Genomic DNA, 18,242 nt, shown 5'->3' with positions numbered 1-18,242 from the left:
ATTCAAACGCCTGGCAGATGTGATGATGTCTATGAAGGCTCTTTACCGAATGAGGAACTGCAAATCAATGGACTCCAGGGGAACGAAATAGCACAGTGCAGCGGCCTGCAGACTTAAAGGAAATCTCAAGCAGCAGAAAGAGGCCTAATCCTGGGGCAGGCTGAATAGGAACTTTTTAGCAGCCTAGCCACACAGCGAAGGGGGACCAATTGAACCCACTGGCATAGTTCTGAACTACTGCATTTTAGAGGAAGCACCTTGTGAATGCCGCACCACGTTGAATGCCCGCAAAGAGGCAGAGGAACATTGGGTAATGCCACGAGTACTTACCAGAAATGTTCAATATACCTAGTTGACTCTTCCTCATCCATGCTCTTAGCCCCCCCTAACCCCTCCATCCGCACCCCATGGCCACCGTAGAGTAATGGTTCGCTTCAGCAATTTGATATGCCAGGAAGTGATGCGGTAGGAGTCCTCCATTATGGGAGGGGTTGAGGACTGCAAGAGATTTATGGAATGGGTTTGAGAACCTCTTTGGGGAAGGCAGCGGTCTTAATAGTTTAAGGACTGGGCCGAGGAAGTGTAGGATTGGGTGTAATGAAGATTACTGTTAAGAAATCATGGAATTAATAAATGGGAAGTAACATCAGTTGAGTTGTTCCGTAGTCGGATTTCTTTCTTGCCAGTCGTTTGCTAGCCTTAGTTCCCTGAGCATGACAACCCCCTCCATAAGGCTTGCAATTGAATGAGCTGGCATTGTTCCCTCCTCATCAGAAGTGTAAGCAAACTCATTTACATCATAGTAATGACCTGCCTTGCCGAGAAGAGCATACAATTAGCAGATATTTTTCTTTTTTTAAACTATTTGCCACTCCCAACTTTCTTTTAAATACTAACTTTTTCAAGAAGGAAAGCATATCTTTACTTAGAACATGATTTGAAATGTCTAACTACTCGCCACTCCACAAAGGTATGCGGGCACAGCAGCAGGACTTGAGTGTAGGTGGAATGAGTGGCTGCGAGTGTCCGGGATCCACTGTCGACCCCGCCATCCCTATGCAAGTGCTAAGCCCAGCACCCATGCGAAGGATTGATGCTCGTTTACAATAATAGTCCTCAGATGACATATCACTGTAACTGCATGTGTAGCATGTCCACACATGTATGAGGAGTAGACATGTGACAAATCAAATGAATACTGGAAAACAGCAGTCGTGTCAAAATTAATTTCAGAGTAGCGAAGTTAGACCAGTGACATATTCCTGTGCATTATGGATTGAAACCAAAGGAAAACCTTATTTTATTTCCATTTAATACCGTCTGAGTGGGATCGGCTTCTGAGGAAGACGGTCTCCTACTGAGAGGAAAGCCGCATTCCCAATCATACGCTACTTATCATGCAGGCACTGTTGCTAAGGTCCTGTACTGTACAGGATTTTCATTGGAGAAACGCATCTTTGCTACATCGAAAAAGCAGCATGAGGGCGCAACGCAAGCAGAGGGTGGTCTTGCTGGACTGCCATAGGCTACAGCGTTCCAATGCATTGGCTTTGCTCCGGTTTCCTGGAAGGAAATGGAACATCCTCCAGACTCTTGTGGTGGCAGCTCGTCATTTAATGCAAGCACACTTGGGTTTCTTTCTCCGATGGTCCTCAGTCACTAGTAGGTAGCAAACATGTATGTTGCCATGCGTGTTTAGGGCCACACTGCAGAGATCAAGTAAACTCGGACTAAGGATAAATCAGACCGCAGTCTTTAACAAGTGGCTTTCAAAAAACCTATCAAAATCATGCTGGCCGCACATTGGCTCCTCTTAGTTGCATAGTATGGATTCCAAATCTATTCTTGCTAACGGCTGAGTGGGGGCAGATACCTTGCTGCAGTGTGGGAGCATGGCATCAAGGTTTCAAAGCACATTGCACGTGTTTGCACAGATTAATGCCTCATTGCCAGCACTAAAATCACTGCTGGGAATGTTAACTGGGCTGCTCTGTTAAGTTTATTTCGGTCATTCAAGTTAAACAATACTTCCATTCGTATTTTTTGAGGGGTAATGCATATTTTAGTAGCATATTTATACAATTATTATTAATGTTCTAACAACTGTTTTATTTGTATCACAGTTTTTGTTGGTGATGTTTTTTGTTATTATAGATTTTCACTTAACATTCATTTCCAATAGTTTTTATTAGCAATGTTTTGATTTATTTCATACTATTATGTGAACATTTTAGAGTTATTGTTTTTAATTCCGAAATGTTAGTGACATATGTTATACACGTTGTACTTATTGGGTGTTATGTTATACATATTTTAAAATTATGGTGTATTATACGTGTTTCCTATTCGTGTTATTTAATTATTACAGATATTTAATTTATATTGTTAGGTTTTAACTGGACATATTGACAGCACCTCCGATACCATGTCAGAAATCTGGCACATGCTGGCAGTGAACTATGTCAGAATCATAGGAGTATTTTCATTTTTCTGCACACATTTAACATGTCTACCTATGTAAAAGGGTATTTCTTTTCTAACGCTTTAAGTGCCATTTACTTTAGAACACAGGTGCATACATTTCAGCCGGATCACTTTTAACTTTATGGACATCAAGCTTTGCATTCATTGTTTCAACCTACGCAATTTAAAAAATGTCATTGTTGAATTGAGGCAGTTACCATTGTAAGTACAAGGGATAGACTGTGCATGCCTGTCCTTACATGACCGCGCACTCGGTTGGCAGAAATTGATGTTGGATTTCAGTTGATTGACTAAGTATGACCTTTGGCACACTGCTCATGCTTGTAGACTGAAAATGCATTGCCACAGAGACATTGGTGCGAGCATGCGCTGTGTAGCATCGCGGGCTCCAGCACACAAAGAATGCTCGAGGGTGCATTGAGCGAGTAAAGAAAGGGATTGTAGCAACCTGCGGCCAGCATAGTCTCATGTCCTCTTACTTACAAAGAGGACTTCAATGTAGGAGGCGGCCCCGGTTGCAACTACGACTGCTTTGCCATTTGGCTGTGCCGGGCATGTTCCTATCAGCTAGATTAGCGTTGCCATCCCCGTGTATGGAGTGATGGGTTGAGCCCTCCTAACCCCATAACCTGGGCATTTGTCCAATAGTTATGCCATTTGTTTCCAACATTACTCATTTTATCAGCCCCTTCCGTTTCCCCTCTAGTAAGGTGCTGCATGAGACATTTCCTTTGTTTGGCATAACAAGGCCGCAGATTTATTTTTTACATATACAAAAACCACTGCAAACAGGTATTAAACTTTTGATCCAATAGGTGTGGCGACTGCTCCAAGTCCTGCTTCCCCCTTTTTCTCCATACCGATTGCAGGCATAACTCCCCCAAGGCCTTCGAGTCTGAGAAACCGCCTGCCCCTGCAGGTCTTTGCGGACTGGGAGAGCGCCGTTTGTTGGGGGGAAGTTGAGCCCCAATTGCTACCGCCAGACACCCCCGCCGTTTAGGCTCCCAGGAGGCGCTGTCTAGAATGGGCGAAGCCCCTTCTGGTTTAGCAATGGCTCATTCGGAGTCTTAGTCTTATCCTGGGTTGCCACAGCCCGCCTGTCCATCCTGCGACAACGACGTCCAGGCTCTGCCATAGCTGTAGGGTGGGAGGGTGGGAAACGAAGTCCTCCTCTCTTGGCGGGCGCCCGGCTGCTGGAAGAGCTGCAAGTGCTCCCAAGCCGGGCGCCCGCTGTACTTAAGCGCCAAGCCACGCCCACTTTCTTTGTTGCCCTTCGCGGGCTTTTCGGGGCTCTTGGCGCCCTTTCCTCTGCTCTTTCGCCCTCCTCTCGGGGGGGAGGGGCAAGAGCGCGAAAAGGAGTAAGGCCCCTGCCCCGGTTATCGGGGTGCCTCCTCCACTCGCTGCACTCCCCCTCGTCACCTTCATAACCTGGGCATTTGTCCAATAGTTATGCCATTTGTTTCCAACATTACTCATTTTATCAGCCCCTTCAGTTTCCCCTCTAGTAAGTTGCTGCATGAGACATTTCCTTTGTTTGGCATAACAAGGCCGCAGATTTATTTTTTACATATACAAAAACCACTGCAAACAGGTATTAAACTTTTGATCCAATAGGTGTGGCGACTGCTCCTCGTCCTGCTTCCCCCTTTTTCTCCATACCGATTGCAGGCATAACTCCCCCAAGGCCTTCGAGTCTGAGAAACCGCCTGCCCCTGCAGGTCTTTGCGGACTGGGAGAGCGCCGTTTGTTGGGGGGAAGTTGAGCCCCAATTGCTACCGCCAGACACCCCCGCCGTTTAGGCTCCCAGGAGGCGCTGTCTAGAATGGGCGAAGCCCCTTCTGGTTTAGCAATGGCTCATTCGGAGTCTTAGTCTTATCCTGGGTTGCCACAGCCCGCCACGCCAAAGGTGGGTTCTCGCCCACCGTGGCTCCCCCCTTTCCTAGCTTATAACTCCAGTAGTTTTGTGCAGATGTTCCAGAAAAACAAATCCATTCCCTGCTCCGACAAATGCACACCGTCCTTTAAGTAGTACTCCGTGTTTTTAAGATTGATCAGACCGTGCCTGATGTGTTGCAGGCCTCTCCCTTTGCAGAACTTAGCCATGGCCCAGTTCAACTTCCTCCTTGAGTTTTCCACGGCTGCCTGACTCTCGGCGCCCCTCCACTCGCGCCTCGAGATGATTTCAGACCATATGATTTCCGTGTCCCCCAATTGCGCCGCCAGTTCCTGCAATGATGACATCATTTCTCTGAGCAAGATCCCCCTCCCCAACTCAGCCAAATCATTGCCGCCGAGGTGTACCACCAATACGTCAGGCCTTCGATGGCGCCTCAGGAGACTGCGTATGTGCCCTCGCAGCTGTGCCCATTTCATGCCTGGCACTCCGTGCCACTGCACCCGGTACTCCCCGGCGGTCAGCACCTCCTGCTTGGCTGACCAGCTTCCCTTGGCCCTTGTCACAAACGAATGGCCCACCACCCAGGCGGACCGCCGCCTTCCCAGCCTTGGTGCTACTGCGGGGAAACAGGAGGGAGGAACTGTTAGTCTTGCATTTTTTCAGGCCTGACATACCGCTTAAAACAGCCTGACCTCCAGCCCCCAATCTGCTTGATTGTTTCCGCACCCAGGCCCATCCCAGCCGCGGTTGTGGCGGCCCCAATCCTAAAGGAGTGTGTCCCGAAACTCCCACTGGAGAACCCTGCCTCCCCCAGAGATCTGTCCAACACCCTTTTGAACTGAAACAGGCTTAGTGCTGTTCCATCGTTGTGCACCAGGAAGGGGGCCTCTTCCCCCGTGAGGCACCTGTGGCTCAGGTACCTGCTCACGCATCCTACTGGGCAGACCGGACTGTCTTGCCCCCTCCCCAATGTGATCATTCTGCCTTTTCCCATCTGATCGGTCTTGGACCTCCTCAGATATAAGCATAACTGCTCCCCCTGTACCCTTACATCACAGCTCCTCAAGAAACTCGAACCTTTCCCCTTTTTGTTGGCAGGCACCAGCTCGCTTACCCTCAATGCCCCAAAAAATGCGAGGGAGAAGGCTGCCGCGAACAATCTTATCTCGTACTCGTCCCTGCACACCACCCCCAAGTTCCTGATCAGTTTGTGCAATTTTCCCACATCTATGGGCCGTCTTTCGTCGGGCTTTGCCAATACCTGTTTGGCCCAACCTTTCATTGCCATGACAATATAATGCTCCCTCGTGGGATCAGGCATGCCCCTTAATTTGTAGAATTGAGCAATCGCCGCCAAGTGATATGCCACCCACGCCCTGGACCGTCCTTGGCTCCAGGACCAACCCACAAAGGCGCGCACCGGCCGGCCCTTTTCGCTCTCGGGCAGAATATTACTCTGAAAGGCCCTGAACCGTTCCCAGCATGCCTTGTATCTCCGCATGGTGCCTGGTGCGAGAGCCGTGTTGATCAGTGCGCTCAGATCTCCCCAACCAGTCCCCACCACTGTGACTGGAAGGGTGTCATCCGTGCGCTCGCCTCCGGATGGTGCTCCCGGAACTTTCCCCACTGCAAACGAGAAAGAGAATCAGCGGCCACATTCTTAACCCCGGGTATATGACGTACCCTGACTTCTGCATTTAGTTGCAGCAAGCACCTAGTCAATTCCCTGAGCAGCCCCAGTGCCCTCCCGTTCTTGCTTGTTCCCTGGTTGATAATCTGGACCACTGCCAGATTGTCTGACCAAACTAGCACCTTCTTGTCTTGCATCTGCCCTGGCCAGAGCTTGAATGCCACCACTATCGGGAACAACTCCAGTACCGTAATGTCCCTGGCGATCTCCCTGGACCGCCATTCCGCCGGCCAAGCCTGCCCGCACCACCTAGGGCCCAAGATAGCACCAAAACCTAGGGCCCCTGATGAATCGGTAATCAGGTTCGGTCCATCTCCCTTCCCCAGGGGTTCCTTCCACACCAATACCCCGTTAAAATGATCCAGAAAGTTGTCCCACATTTCTAGATCTTTCTTAACCTCTCTCCCTAGGCGCACGTGTTGGCCTGCGTGCTTCAAGCCCACTGTCTTCAACTCTATGCTTCTAGCGAATGCTTTACCTGGGGGGATCACTTTGCCTGCAAAATTTAAGCTGCCTGCTAAGGACTGGAGCTCTTTCAAAGTGGCTTTCTCCTTGCCCAACAATCCCGCAATCACTTCCTTCAACCTCAGTACCTTGTCCCCCGGAAGCCTGCACACCCCTGCTACAGAATCAATTTCAATCCCCAAAAACACAAGTGATGTCACCGGACCCATCGTTTTTTCCTCCGCCAGAGGTACACCAAATTCTTTCATTAACCCCTGAAATACCGCCATGAGGTTCTTGCAATCCTGAGTCCCTTGGCCCCCCACAAACATGAAATCATCAAGGTAATGCACCATCCCCCCAACCTTGCTTTTTCGCCTGACTGCAAATTCCAGGAATCTGCTAAACCTTTCAAAATACGCACATGAAATTGCACACCCCATCGGTAAACATTTGTCGTAGAAGTAATCCTGCAACACCTTGAACCCCAGCAAATGATGGCTGTCTTTGTGAATTGGTAGCAACCGGAAGGCTGATTCAATGTCCGCCTTCCCCATGAGGGCCCCCACCCCCGCTGCCTTTACCAAGTCCACTGCATCTTCAAATGTTGCATAATGCACCCTGCATTCTTCCCCCGAAATGCCATCGTTCACCGACTCCCCTTCGGGGAAGGACAAGTGTTGGATCAGTCTGTACTGCCCCTTATCCTTTTTAGGTACCAAGCCCAATGGTGAAACCACCAGGTTTCCCAGAGGAGGAGTGCGGAAGGGGCCAGCCACCCTCCCCAATTGTACCTCTTTCCCCACTTTTTGCGCCAATATTTCGGGCATAGCTAGCGCTGATTTTAAATTGCAAGCCTCCTTAGATCCTAACTGCCCCTGGAAGGGAATCTTAAATCCCCACCTGAAACCCTCCCATAACAGTTTTGCGTCACCCCTCTCGCTGTATGCATTCAAGAAAGGAATCATGGCCTGTAAACGTATGGGTGTGGGCAGCTCTGTTTCACTCATGCTTGCTTTTCTCTTTCCCCTTCCCGCTGCCCCTTGACTTGCCCTCTCGGCTGGTGGGGCTGTGTCTCCCCGCGCTCGCTGCCTTTGTGTGTTTGAACCTGCACGCATTACCATACGTGCACCTCCCTTCGGCGAACAACCAACATTCTGGCAACTCCCCTTGGTAACTGGGCCGGTTGGTCCAAGAGGAGTTCCCACGAAAGGACCCCCTCCCTTTCGCATAGGACCCCCTGCCCCTGCTATGTGCTGTTCTTTCGCTTGCCACGCTCTCGTCCACCGGCCTGGCTGGGACCGATTTCGTATCTATGCGACCCCCCACGTCTACTTCATCCCATGTCATTCCCGGCCATACCTGCATTTTAAGTCTAAAACCTTTATCGTAGTTGCTCCATGTATCCCCCCCATGCTTCAAGTATTGCTCGTGAATATACTGCTCATAAGCCATCAATGCCACGCCATCTTGTGGGAATTTTTCTAACATGATCGTGGCATAAACCCTGAACGCCCTCAACCAAGTATGTATGCTGAGCTCTATCTTTGGCCTCTCCCTCTCCCTCTTCTCCCTTTCCCTCTCTGTGGGTTCGCTGAAGCCTTGTCCCGAGGGGGCCATCCCCAACAATTCCATAATGTCCATGAATTCCTTCCTCCAAACCCGCTCTTTGTATGCCAACGGGATATGCCATGCCAATGCATTGATCGCCACTCTGGCCGGTGCAAACCCTGGCATGGGCCTCCCGTATATTGTGTTGCTACTAGCCAGCTCCTGCCCCTGTACCTGTGCGGAGGCCTGTGCCCCCCACCAAGGTGTCCCCCCAATTTGTGGCGTGTAGCTGGTGCTTGCCCCCTGTGTCGCCATCTGCACCGGGTTCCCTCCCATTACTGGCTGTCCTGTACCTGCCATTGGCTGACTCGCCCCCGAGCCAAGTTGCTCCGTGCTCCCCTTCTCTCCTTGTATTCCTTTACCCCCCATGTTCAAAGCATTCTTATTAACAGGCAACTGACCATTTGCACCCGTCACCCAAGCCTCCATGCATTCCCTAAACATACCTTTCACCATCTCCAAGGTGGTTGGCGCCTCCGCTGCTACCGCCGGTGTGGCTACAGGTGTGCTGCGTGGACCTCCCACTGGTCTTGGCGCCTCAGCAGGGACAGGTGCCGGAATGGCTTCAACCTCCTGCGCCCTCCCCTTTCCCTTGGGGTTGGTTTTTCTTTTCTGTGCTGCCGCCGCTTGCTGCTGGCTGTCCCTCGCTTTCTTGGTCATCACTCGTTTCCTTTTGGTGACCGGCTCATCCTCTTCCTCGAGCTCCTCGATGTCCAGCTCTTTCTCTTCTTGCGAGTGCACTTCCACCCATGCCTCCTCGATGGGTGTGGGTGGGAACAGGAGTGGTGACCCTGCCCTCTGGTTGCGCCCAGCAACCTCAGCTCCCACCTGAGCTGCCATTAACTGCATCCAGTTGGTGCCATATTTGTCCCCTGCCCTTCTTGCCATCATTAAAAATGCCTCCAGCTCTTCTTTCTGCTGGTCCTCTTGACTTTTTCCTTGCCTCTGCATCGTTTTTCTTTAAGCACCGTCCTTGCCAACAATGTCCGCTTTCCTTCACAGCCCGGCGAAAATTCTGTTTCAATTGAAGTCTTTTCTCTTGCTGTCGCCTTTTGCTAGCTCGTTACTCCCAATTCAGGAATGACACACCTATTGTGGGATTAGAACTCAGGTCGCCTGCCTTGCCAGGCCAAGCACTTTTCGCTTGTGCCACGGACTCTCAGCACGTGGCTGCTTAAAATTGCCCCTGAAAGGCCCTGCAGCCGGAAGCCGTACTACCGGAATGCCCCTCTGCTGCGGGATTAGCACTCCGGTTGCCTGCCTTCGGAAAACACTTGTGCCCTCTCTGAGGCTCGAACTCGGGACCTTCAGATTTCGAGACTGACGCTCTGCCTACTGCGTCACGAAGGCAACGTCCCTCGTCTCCTGCCGGCTGCGAGCGTGTAGCTCTCTGCTGCCTTTCCGCTCGATGTATGGCCCCGCCTGCTTCCGGACCTTCTTCGCCGCCGACCGCGGCTCTTGCTGTCGGCCGCTCTCACCTTCGTCGGCGCCGCTGCTTCTTCCCAACGGTTGCAGTCCCGGTAGAAACACGCCTCGGGGACCTCAGCTCTCCGTCGTAGCCGCCTCCAGATGCCGCGCGCTCACTGGACACCTCTCTCCCTCCACGATGAACGCCGCACCACGAAGCGCCGACAAGACGAAGTCGATTCGAAGTCCGAAGTCCTCCTCTTCAAACGAAGTCCTCCTCTCTTGGCGGGCGCCCGGCTGCTGGAAGAGCTGCAAGTGCTCCCAAGCCGGGCGCCCGCTGTACTTAAGCGCCAAGCCACGCCCACTTTCTTTGTTGCCCTTCGCGGGCTTTTCGGGGCTCTTGACGCCCTTTCCTCTGCTCTTTCGCCCTCCTCTCGGGGGGGAGGGGCAAGAGCGCGAAAAGGAGTAAGGCTCCTGCCCCGGTTATCGGGGTGCCTCCTCCACTCGCTGCACTCCCCCTCGTCACCTTCATGGACTCAGTCCCCCGTCTGTACTGTACTTCCCCCTGAGCCAAATCTTTCCTAAGGAAGGGGCACGTGGAGGAAAGAGCTGCAGAGGGAGTACAAAGTCTCAGTTTATCGAGTACAGCTAGGATGCACAATCCCCATGACGTGTTGCTCTGCTTTGACACACTGCTTGCCTGCCCAGTGGCAGTAGTGGGAGTTCTCGCGTGCTCTGACTGTACCTCACTGCTCAAGGAATCCATATGTAGGCGAGTGCTTCCTGTCCATGGACAGCATCATGTGGACGCTACAGAATCCATACGTTTATGAAACAGGGGAGCCTATACTGGGGATACTACATCGCCCAAACAATTGAATTCTGGAAGTGCCGCAGGATGTGACCATACCTCACTGCAGAGGAGCTGTACTATGGATTTCATGCCGTCTCAAGTACACAAAGGGCCTCATCACGAGTTTGGCAGTAACCCTTAAATTCGGCGGTAGCGCAATTACCGCCGCATTTAAGGGCCCGCCAAATCACGGTTTCGGCTGATTTCCCCCCAGCTTTTAGCTGGGGGGAAATCCGCTGAAATTTTGCGCTCTTACCGCCGGCGGGAAATCCACCGGCGGTAAGAGCACAAAATTTCCCCATTGAGCCCAATGGGGAATGGGCAATTCCCGAATGGGCACAATGGGGAATGGGCAATACCCGTTCCGCCAAACCCGTGATCCGGCGCTATTAGCGCCGGGGGGTTTGGCGTTAAGGCTATTAACGCCGGCGCTAATAACGCAGGCGTTACTGCCCAACTCGTGATGAGGCTCAAATTGTGGAGCGGGTGGCTTAGCAGTGACTTTAAAAAAACGTTTCAAAAGGGCAGGCCGTTCTTTGCAAGATTAAGCGTATTCTGACGAATCAAGGGAATATGTACTTTCTCCCCAAGGGGGAGCCCCCCTGCCGCGCCCCCCGTGAGGCTAGGGAGCTGAGCCCGCTGTGCAACACCCTCCCTAGGGGTCGAGGTAAGCAGGACCTCACCGTTAGAGACTCCCCCTGTGTGGACAAGGACTCCATATCCCTTGAGGAACTCCCAAATTCGTTTGTGGCCTATTTGGGTGTATCAGAAAACATGAAGGACATACAAGGTAAAGACTAGGAAGAAAGTGGTGGTATCATTTGTTATTTCCAACTAGAAGATGCATATGTCTCTTTAAATAGGGTAGCCCATTTCAATGTGACAAGGAAGCTCAAATCCAGGTGACGCTGCAGTCAGCTGAGGCAGGGAGATGCCTATGTCAGCCCGGGAAGCCCCAGACAGACATAACACCTGTGAGAGGAGGAGACTCTAACGCTGGCAAAGCCAGCAAGTTTGAAAGTTGCTGGGAAACCGCAAGAGGGAGATGGGACGCAAACATCCAGCGACAGCCAAGACGAGAGAATGCAATTATGGTAGCGTGACCACAGAGACCCCGTGGTGGACAGAGGGTCCCTCAAACTGCACCGAAACTACCAGTGGACATGACCGCCTACCAGAAGTTCACCAGAGGAGGTGATAAACCTTAATGATAAAGGGTGCGGGCATCAAGACGCCAAAGTCAAGCAAGCAAGAGGATACCAGCCTACCCTGAGCAGACGAAGGGCCCAGGGATGTTACCCAGGCAAATGCAGGTAATGGGGAAAACAGGAGATACCGGAGGCCTGAGAGTAATCGTTACAGGACCATTCATACTCGTCCCAGTAATATGAACAAGAGAATAAGGAAACAGAATGATGATGACAAAAGAAATTAGAGTAATCATCACAGGACCATTCATACTCGTCCCAGTAATATAACAGGGCGAGTAATTAATTGGTATGATGATAAGAAAAGAAGCCTGCATGCTTTAAGTATTGGAAAAGATACTACATTAAAAATGCAAATGCCTAATGAAAGAACTAGAGTACTTAATGAGAAAGATACGAATGTAATGGCGACTGTAAGGCACTTAAGGAGTGAGAGAAAACAGCTTGGGAAAAGAGCAACCATGAATATCTATCCAACACCAGAGAAGCTGAAGAGATAGAATTCCAAGACATAAGGGAAAGAGATTTCAAGAGAGAAACTTAGAGACTGGGTTCAATACCCTGTGAAGAGGGGAACATCATCCTGTACAAGCCAAGTAACTATTCAAGACCCAAGAAGCTGAATTCCAGGAAAGAAAAGGATTGCAATAGAGCTTTAAAGGAACTGTAGGGACTGATAATAGGAGTCACAAGGGACTACTTAAAAATATCATACTAAAAGAGAAGAAAGAAGAAGAAACTTACTAAACGCAAACTCTAGGAGAAGGGAGTCATTCTCCTGTCTTTAGTTATTAGAATAGTGGCAGGGTCAGTTAGGTTTAGCTTGGACGGTGGACACTTTTCTTTTGAACATTCGCTGATGACTGATGAGCACCTTTGTTTGGTAGGTAGGGAACACCCCTTAGAAACAGGGACTCTTAGGCGTTTTGTTTATTCTTTATTGAAACCAAGACTGATCTGGCCACAAAGGGTCAGTGTCCTCCTTCTGATCCTCCACAGTATGCTCTCTGATATTGCCCCCAGGATCCCCTAAGCTTTTTTCAATCTTTTGCTGTGATGCTATAAAGTGTATATATCGCCTACTGATCATAGATGATTTTAATATTTGTTTTAACTGTTTACACAAAAGAGACTGTGTACATACCATGTTCTGAGAGATGCTCATGACCGAACTATGTTCAACATTTCCACTTCATATTAAAAAGGCCACTGCCTTGATAAAACCATGTCTAGGAATATTACTATTACCTCGATAAAAGATCTTTTCAGGGGTGGCTGGCAAGAGCAATCAATGGTTTTTGGATTCCATTTGAAGGTGCCCCATAACTCACCCTGCTATTCTAACTGAACCCTACCGTACATTATCTCATCCATAACCTTTACTAACCAGCGTGCATTAGTTTCTCCTAAAATGGGTTTAAGGAGTTCTTCAGAGCCTATTAAGTTGGTCAAACACATTAGCACCCCTTTTGGCAAACCATAAATGTAGCGGGACTCCAATCTCAACTTCCTGAGGGCCATCTGGCTCTTTAAAAAAAAAGCAATCTTGGAAGCAAAACAACTTCACCTATACAATTGACTGTGCACTTAACTAAATTAACAGAACTCAGTCAGTACATGCAAGAGCTTCTTTCTCCAATCAGAATTCAACGAGACGTTACCTTCCTCCCAGTGATGCTATAAGTTATGTAATCACCGTTTTTGAATTATGTAAATGTATCAAGGATATAAAGGGGGAAATGGCTAAGAACATTGAGCCAACAACAATGTTCTCAAAAGATTTTCTTCCGTGGAAATCTGGCAGAAACCTGATTTCTCATGAAGAAAATCTTTTGAGACCATTATCTTCCAATGTCTCAACAAGGTACATTCTTCTATTCCTCCTTCTGTGCCCTATTTGTGTTGCAGGAAATGAAATCCTGACTTTAGTATTGAAAAAAAAACAGGCTGTGGCGGTGGGCCACAGGCTGCCAATTGTATCATTTTTTCATCGGTAATCCTGAAGGCATTAACATGTGTGGAACCTACCCATATTTTTAAAAACCCACCTTTAAGACATTTCTGCCCCATGACCAGCCTCACTTGGCTATCAAATTGTTTTTTTTAACGTGTCGATGATTGGTCTCAGGACTAAGAAATTGGTGATTTCATCTCTTTTGGTGCAACTACTGCTGCAAGCATGGGTCAGACAGAGGACTGTTATTCGTGTATGATAATCGTTTGTGTCCAGCAGATGAAGGTGTGCTGTCGCTGTTGCAGATGTTGGACCTCCGTGACCCTGCGGCTTTTGACACGGAGGAGCACTCTTGACTATAAATAACCTATCATATCATATCTACATATTGTACTGGTTACCCACTGATACCTAGGTTGAAGAAGATACCTTGGAACCGTTTCAGTTATTTTTACTGGCTGCGAAGAGCAGGTGGAACTAGGGATCGTGTGTTCTGCCACAGTGAAGTAATTGTAATTGTAATGAGTTATTTATAACACGCTTTATACCCAGAGGTTTCTAAGCACGGACCCAGGGATCGAAATTGTGTTGCTCCGCGTTGTAGTGTTTCCAAGACGAGCGCATTGCCAATGAGCTATCCTCCCGAGTGGACTGGGTGCACCCTCCATGCATCCACCCTCCATGCCACCTAACCCCTTTTGGAGGGTAAATAGTAATTCTGCCATGACGTCATAACCACTGACATTCTACTGCCAGGAACTAGTCCCTGCACAGACATAACTCCCCCAATCTCAAGTATTCCCACCGGGCAGAAAGAGGATGTCCATTTCTGGCAATAAACTTGTGCAATAACTTCACCGTTCTTGAAAGCATTTTGGAAAGCTGTGAAATATCATTTAGACTGCTCACCTGGTACACCAGCATACGCTTTAATTGTTGACACGTTTGGTCGTTGCACTATGTTGAAATGTGACTTGGTCAGCTTGGTGTAGTAGGATCCCACAATAAGCCACTGCCTAAGGACATGAGGGACAGAACGTGGTAGCAGGCTGGAGATTTTTTTCACAGGCAACTTCACAGATAAGTGTCTTTTCCAAGGATGCCCAAAGCCTAAAGATGCGTCCTAAATCCAAGGATGCATAAAGTGTCTACTCCCAAGGATGCCCAAAGCCTAAAGTTGCGTTCTACATCCAAGGATGCCAAAAGTGTCTACTCCAAGGATGCCTAAAGCCTAAAGATGCGTTCTACATCCAAGGATGCCTAAAGTATCTACTCCATGGATGCCTAAAGATGCCTTCTACATCCAATGATGCCTAAAGTGTCTACTCCAAGGATGCCCAAAGCCTAAAGATGCGTTCTACATCCAAGGATGCATAAGGTATCTATTCCATGGATGCCTAAAGATGCCTTCTACATCCAAGGATGCCTAAAGTGTCTACTGCAAGGATGCCCAAACCCTACAAATGTGTTCTACATCCAAAGATGCCTAAAGTGTCCACTCCAAAGATGCCCAAAGCCCAAATATGTGTTCTACATCCTAGGGTGCCTAAAGGGGCCACTCCAAGGATGCCCAAAGCCTAAAGATGCGTTCTACATCCAAGGATGCCCAGAGTGTCTACTCCAAGGAAGCCCAAAGCCTAAAGATGTGTTCTACATCCAAGGATGCCTAAAGTGTCTACTCCAAGGATGCCCAAACCCTACAAATGTGTTCTACATCCAAAGATGCCTAAAGTGTCTACTCCAAGGATGCCCAAAGCATAACGATGCATTCTTAGAGTGGCTGCATTGAAAGTTATTATATGTGTTTACATTTTGTTGGAGTTTAGTCCTAAACTCAGTGAACAGAAAAAGACCACAAATTAGCTACACAGTGATTATGGTGCTTTCAGGCTGCAGCTATCCCTTGTTCACAACAAATTGGGAAGGTAAAAGAGCACTGTGGATGGTAGCGAGAAAAGGACCTTCTGTGAAAGGAACGCTGCCTCCTTGGTTTCATTGGTTTCCTTTTTTTGACTTGCTCCGAGAATAGTTTGTAATTATGCACCTCATTTTACATGGGATTTGCCAGTACTGGTGGTGGTAGCTGGAGCTTCCTGCGTGTTGTAACAGCCCGACCTATTACACAATGTGCAGTAGGAGGTTTAGAGTGTCAGAACCTGGTACTCTTAGTTACTGGACACCTGTGGTAACTGCAGAATAAAACATGGCACTAGAATTTGCCGTCAGAGGTCATTTGATGCATGATCTATTTCTATTGCTTTTCCCGCTCCAGTCCTCAACTCCATAATCTCCCACAGAACAGGCGAGATGGCGAGTATCTGCACCTATATGACTCTGTGAAGTGGTTCAGGTATAAATGACTTCTCCCTTTCTTTGGAGCAATCGTTTGTGTAATGCAGCCTCAAGTATCACATAGATTGTATCAATCCCTGTGTCGCAGGACGATGTTCCGTGCCTCTTCCATTGTATTCACCCAGCAGGGGGTTACCGGTAGTTCCGATGCATTTTAAAAGGCCTCTTTGCAATACAACCTGTGGTGCATTTCAATGCATATGATTCAGTGCCATAACCTTTCCTGTTAACACCTAGGGCTACTAACTCTACTAAAAAAACAAAAGACTGTTATATACATATATTTCTAATTTGCATACCCAGAATGCATTGCCCAGTGGTTCGTAACTGGAAGTTAACTTTTTGGGTCGCTTCTGGGTGGTGCTGTGGCATGTACTGCTGGTTCACTGAAATGGGCTATTCTATTCTCACATTTGAGGTAGAAAGATTTTTCATTTTATGCACATTTCTAAACCCACCATAACATTGATGGTGTTTGATATATATATATATATATATATATATATTCATGTCCTTTAGCCACTGTATACTGTAGGTAACAGACAGATGCTACTCTGCCCCGTATCAATGTAACTTGTTTATTGGATCTTAGAATGATGAAAGGTTGGGTAGAAGTAATTGTATTTTAGCATCTGACCTGCTTTCTTCCGCAGGCGCATTATCCCCATGCACCACTGGACCCAGCGGACAAAAATAAAAATGTTTTTCATTCTTCCTCTGATATAGACGTCGTTATTCACATTGGCGCCATGCCCAGGGTAATGGTGCCCACTATTTCTGGAGTTTGTCCAGCGCATTCATCCTGGTGCATGCGGATTAAGCTGCGGTTCAAGTTACTCCCAGCCTCCCCTGTATGCGCCATATTTAAATGTTCTTGGTGCGGCAAAGGCACAGCTATTTCCAGAACTCTAGTGTCCAGACCTGCTCTCTTTCTAAAGTGCTCTGTGGGAACTTGGTTAAGAAACAGAAGGTTTTTACTTGCCCAGGACCATCTCAAAAAGGGTTCTATTGTACCGCCTTACCCCACTGAGATGTGGAAGTTAAGTACCGGAGTGGGTTACTATTTGGGAATGGAATTGACTGTAACTAATTACTCTAGATATTTTCCCTTTGGTAAATTGTTTTGTTTGGTAATAAAGGAGTCCTTTGAGTTTTGGTGCTAGAGACCTAGAACTCTACATCTGTGCTGATGAGTCTTTGGTGTTCTTGGATCACATTTCTGTCATATATTATTGCATTTAATAAATGGTTCATTTTAGCAACAAAACCCCATGCTGTTGGTACTGTATCTCAAAATTCTGCAGACCAGAGTCATGGTAAAGCTTCTTTCATACAAATGCCAGAACACGCCACTGAGTCCAAAAGAGCCCTCAAATGTAAAATTCCAGCAGGTAGGTCTCCTTCCCCCCACTCTGCACTTTAAGCTGCCTGTGTGTGTACGTGTCTTCTCCTTATGTGCTTTGGCTAACTATGGTCCCTCATCTTTCCCTGTCCTTTATTGTTTATACGTTTCTGCATCTGCACGTTCCTTTAAACCCCTCTTTCTTACTGAGCCGCCTGGTCCAGTAGTAACCTCATCTTGCTCTTAGTGCTCAAGCACCATTGGCGATTCCAAGACTAACATGCAACATTCTTAAAATTCTTGCGTAGCTGTGAAGTTCCGCCACGCATCGTAACTCACAAGACATGACAATAAAGTATTGATGAAATTGGACTCACCCCCTGTGCACGTGTGTTCGATTGTGCAGTCCTTGCGTTGATCCCTCCTGCCTCGGCCTGGGGGCAGACGCGCCGGCTGTCCCGAGAGTTGCCGCTTGCTGGAGAGTCCAAGGCGAGTATGAGGAAGGGCTCAGCCTGCCCTGGGGTGAGCAGATCACGCGACCTTCACGCAGTGATTGGCAGGAGCCGGCGACTCACAGCTGGCAAGGGGCAGGCGGGGGAGGAAGGGAGGGATCAGCAGGTGCTATGCCAAGGGGGGAGGGGGGGCAGTCTGCGGCTGGGGGCTCAACAATAAGGGGGAAGGAAGGAGGGGAGATTAAGCGTGAGTCCTGGTGTCTAGGGAGGAAGACACTCAAGGAAGAGGAGGGGGGCGGGGTCTCGGAAAGGCAGGCAACATTATATTATGGTTTACAATTGACAATGCGTTCAGCGTTCAGTCAGTGCACTACCTCCATTGACTCTGTGTCCATCTTCCTTGTCAAGTAATTAATAATGAAAGCAATCCACCTTCTGAATGACCTCAGCCAAAATCCTTATAATGTTTAATTCATGCTCCCCTCAAAAGCACCCCTTTTTTCTGAGAATTCCCCTGTTTTGATTTCTTACTTTCCAAGCATATAGTA

At 48.6% G+C, this 18,242-nt stretch overlaps 1 protein-coding gene across 1 annotated transcript in view; it reads right to left on the bottom strand.

Annotated features, from left to right (window-relative positions):
* IP6K3 (inositol hexakisphosphate kinase 3) overlaps positions 1-17,739 on the bottom strand; it is a 98,555-nt gene extending 80,816 nt beyond the window's left edge. The window contains exon 1 of the mRNA XM_069633518.1: positions 17,620-17,739. The gene's annotated coding sequence lies outside the window, so the exon portion shown is untranslated. The remainder of the gene's footprint in view (positions 1-17,619) is intronic.
* Positions 17,740-18,242: the final 503 nt, after the last annotated feature.

This window comes from Ambystoma mexicanum, chromosome 13 (assembly GCF_040938575.1).
Source record: "Ambystoma mexicanum isolate Mex_15411 chromosome 13, UKY_AmexF1_1, whole genome shotgun sequence".
Classification (NCBI taxonomy): Eukaryota; Metazoa; Chordata; class Amphibia; order Caudata; family Ambystomatidae; genus Ambystoma; species Ambystoma mexicanum.
Note: the sequence above shows the minus strand (reverse complement) of the source record. Positions and strands in the feature narration are given on the sequence as shown.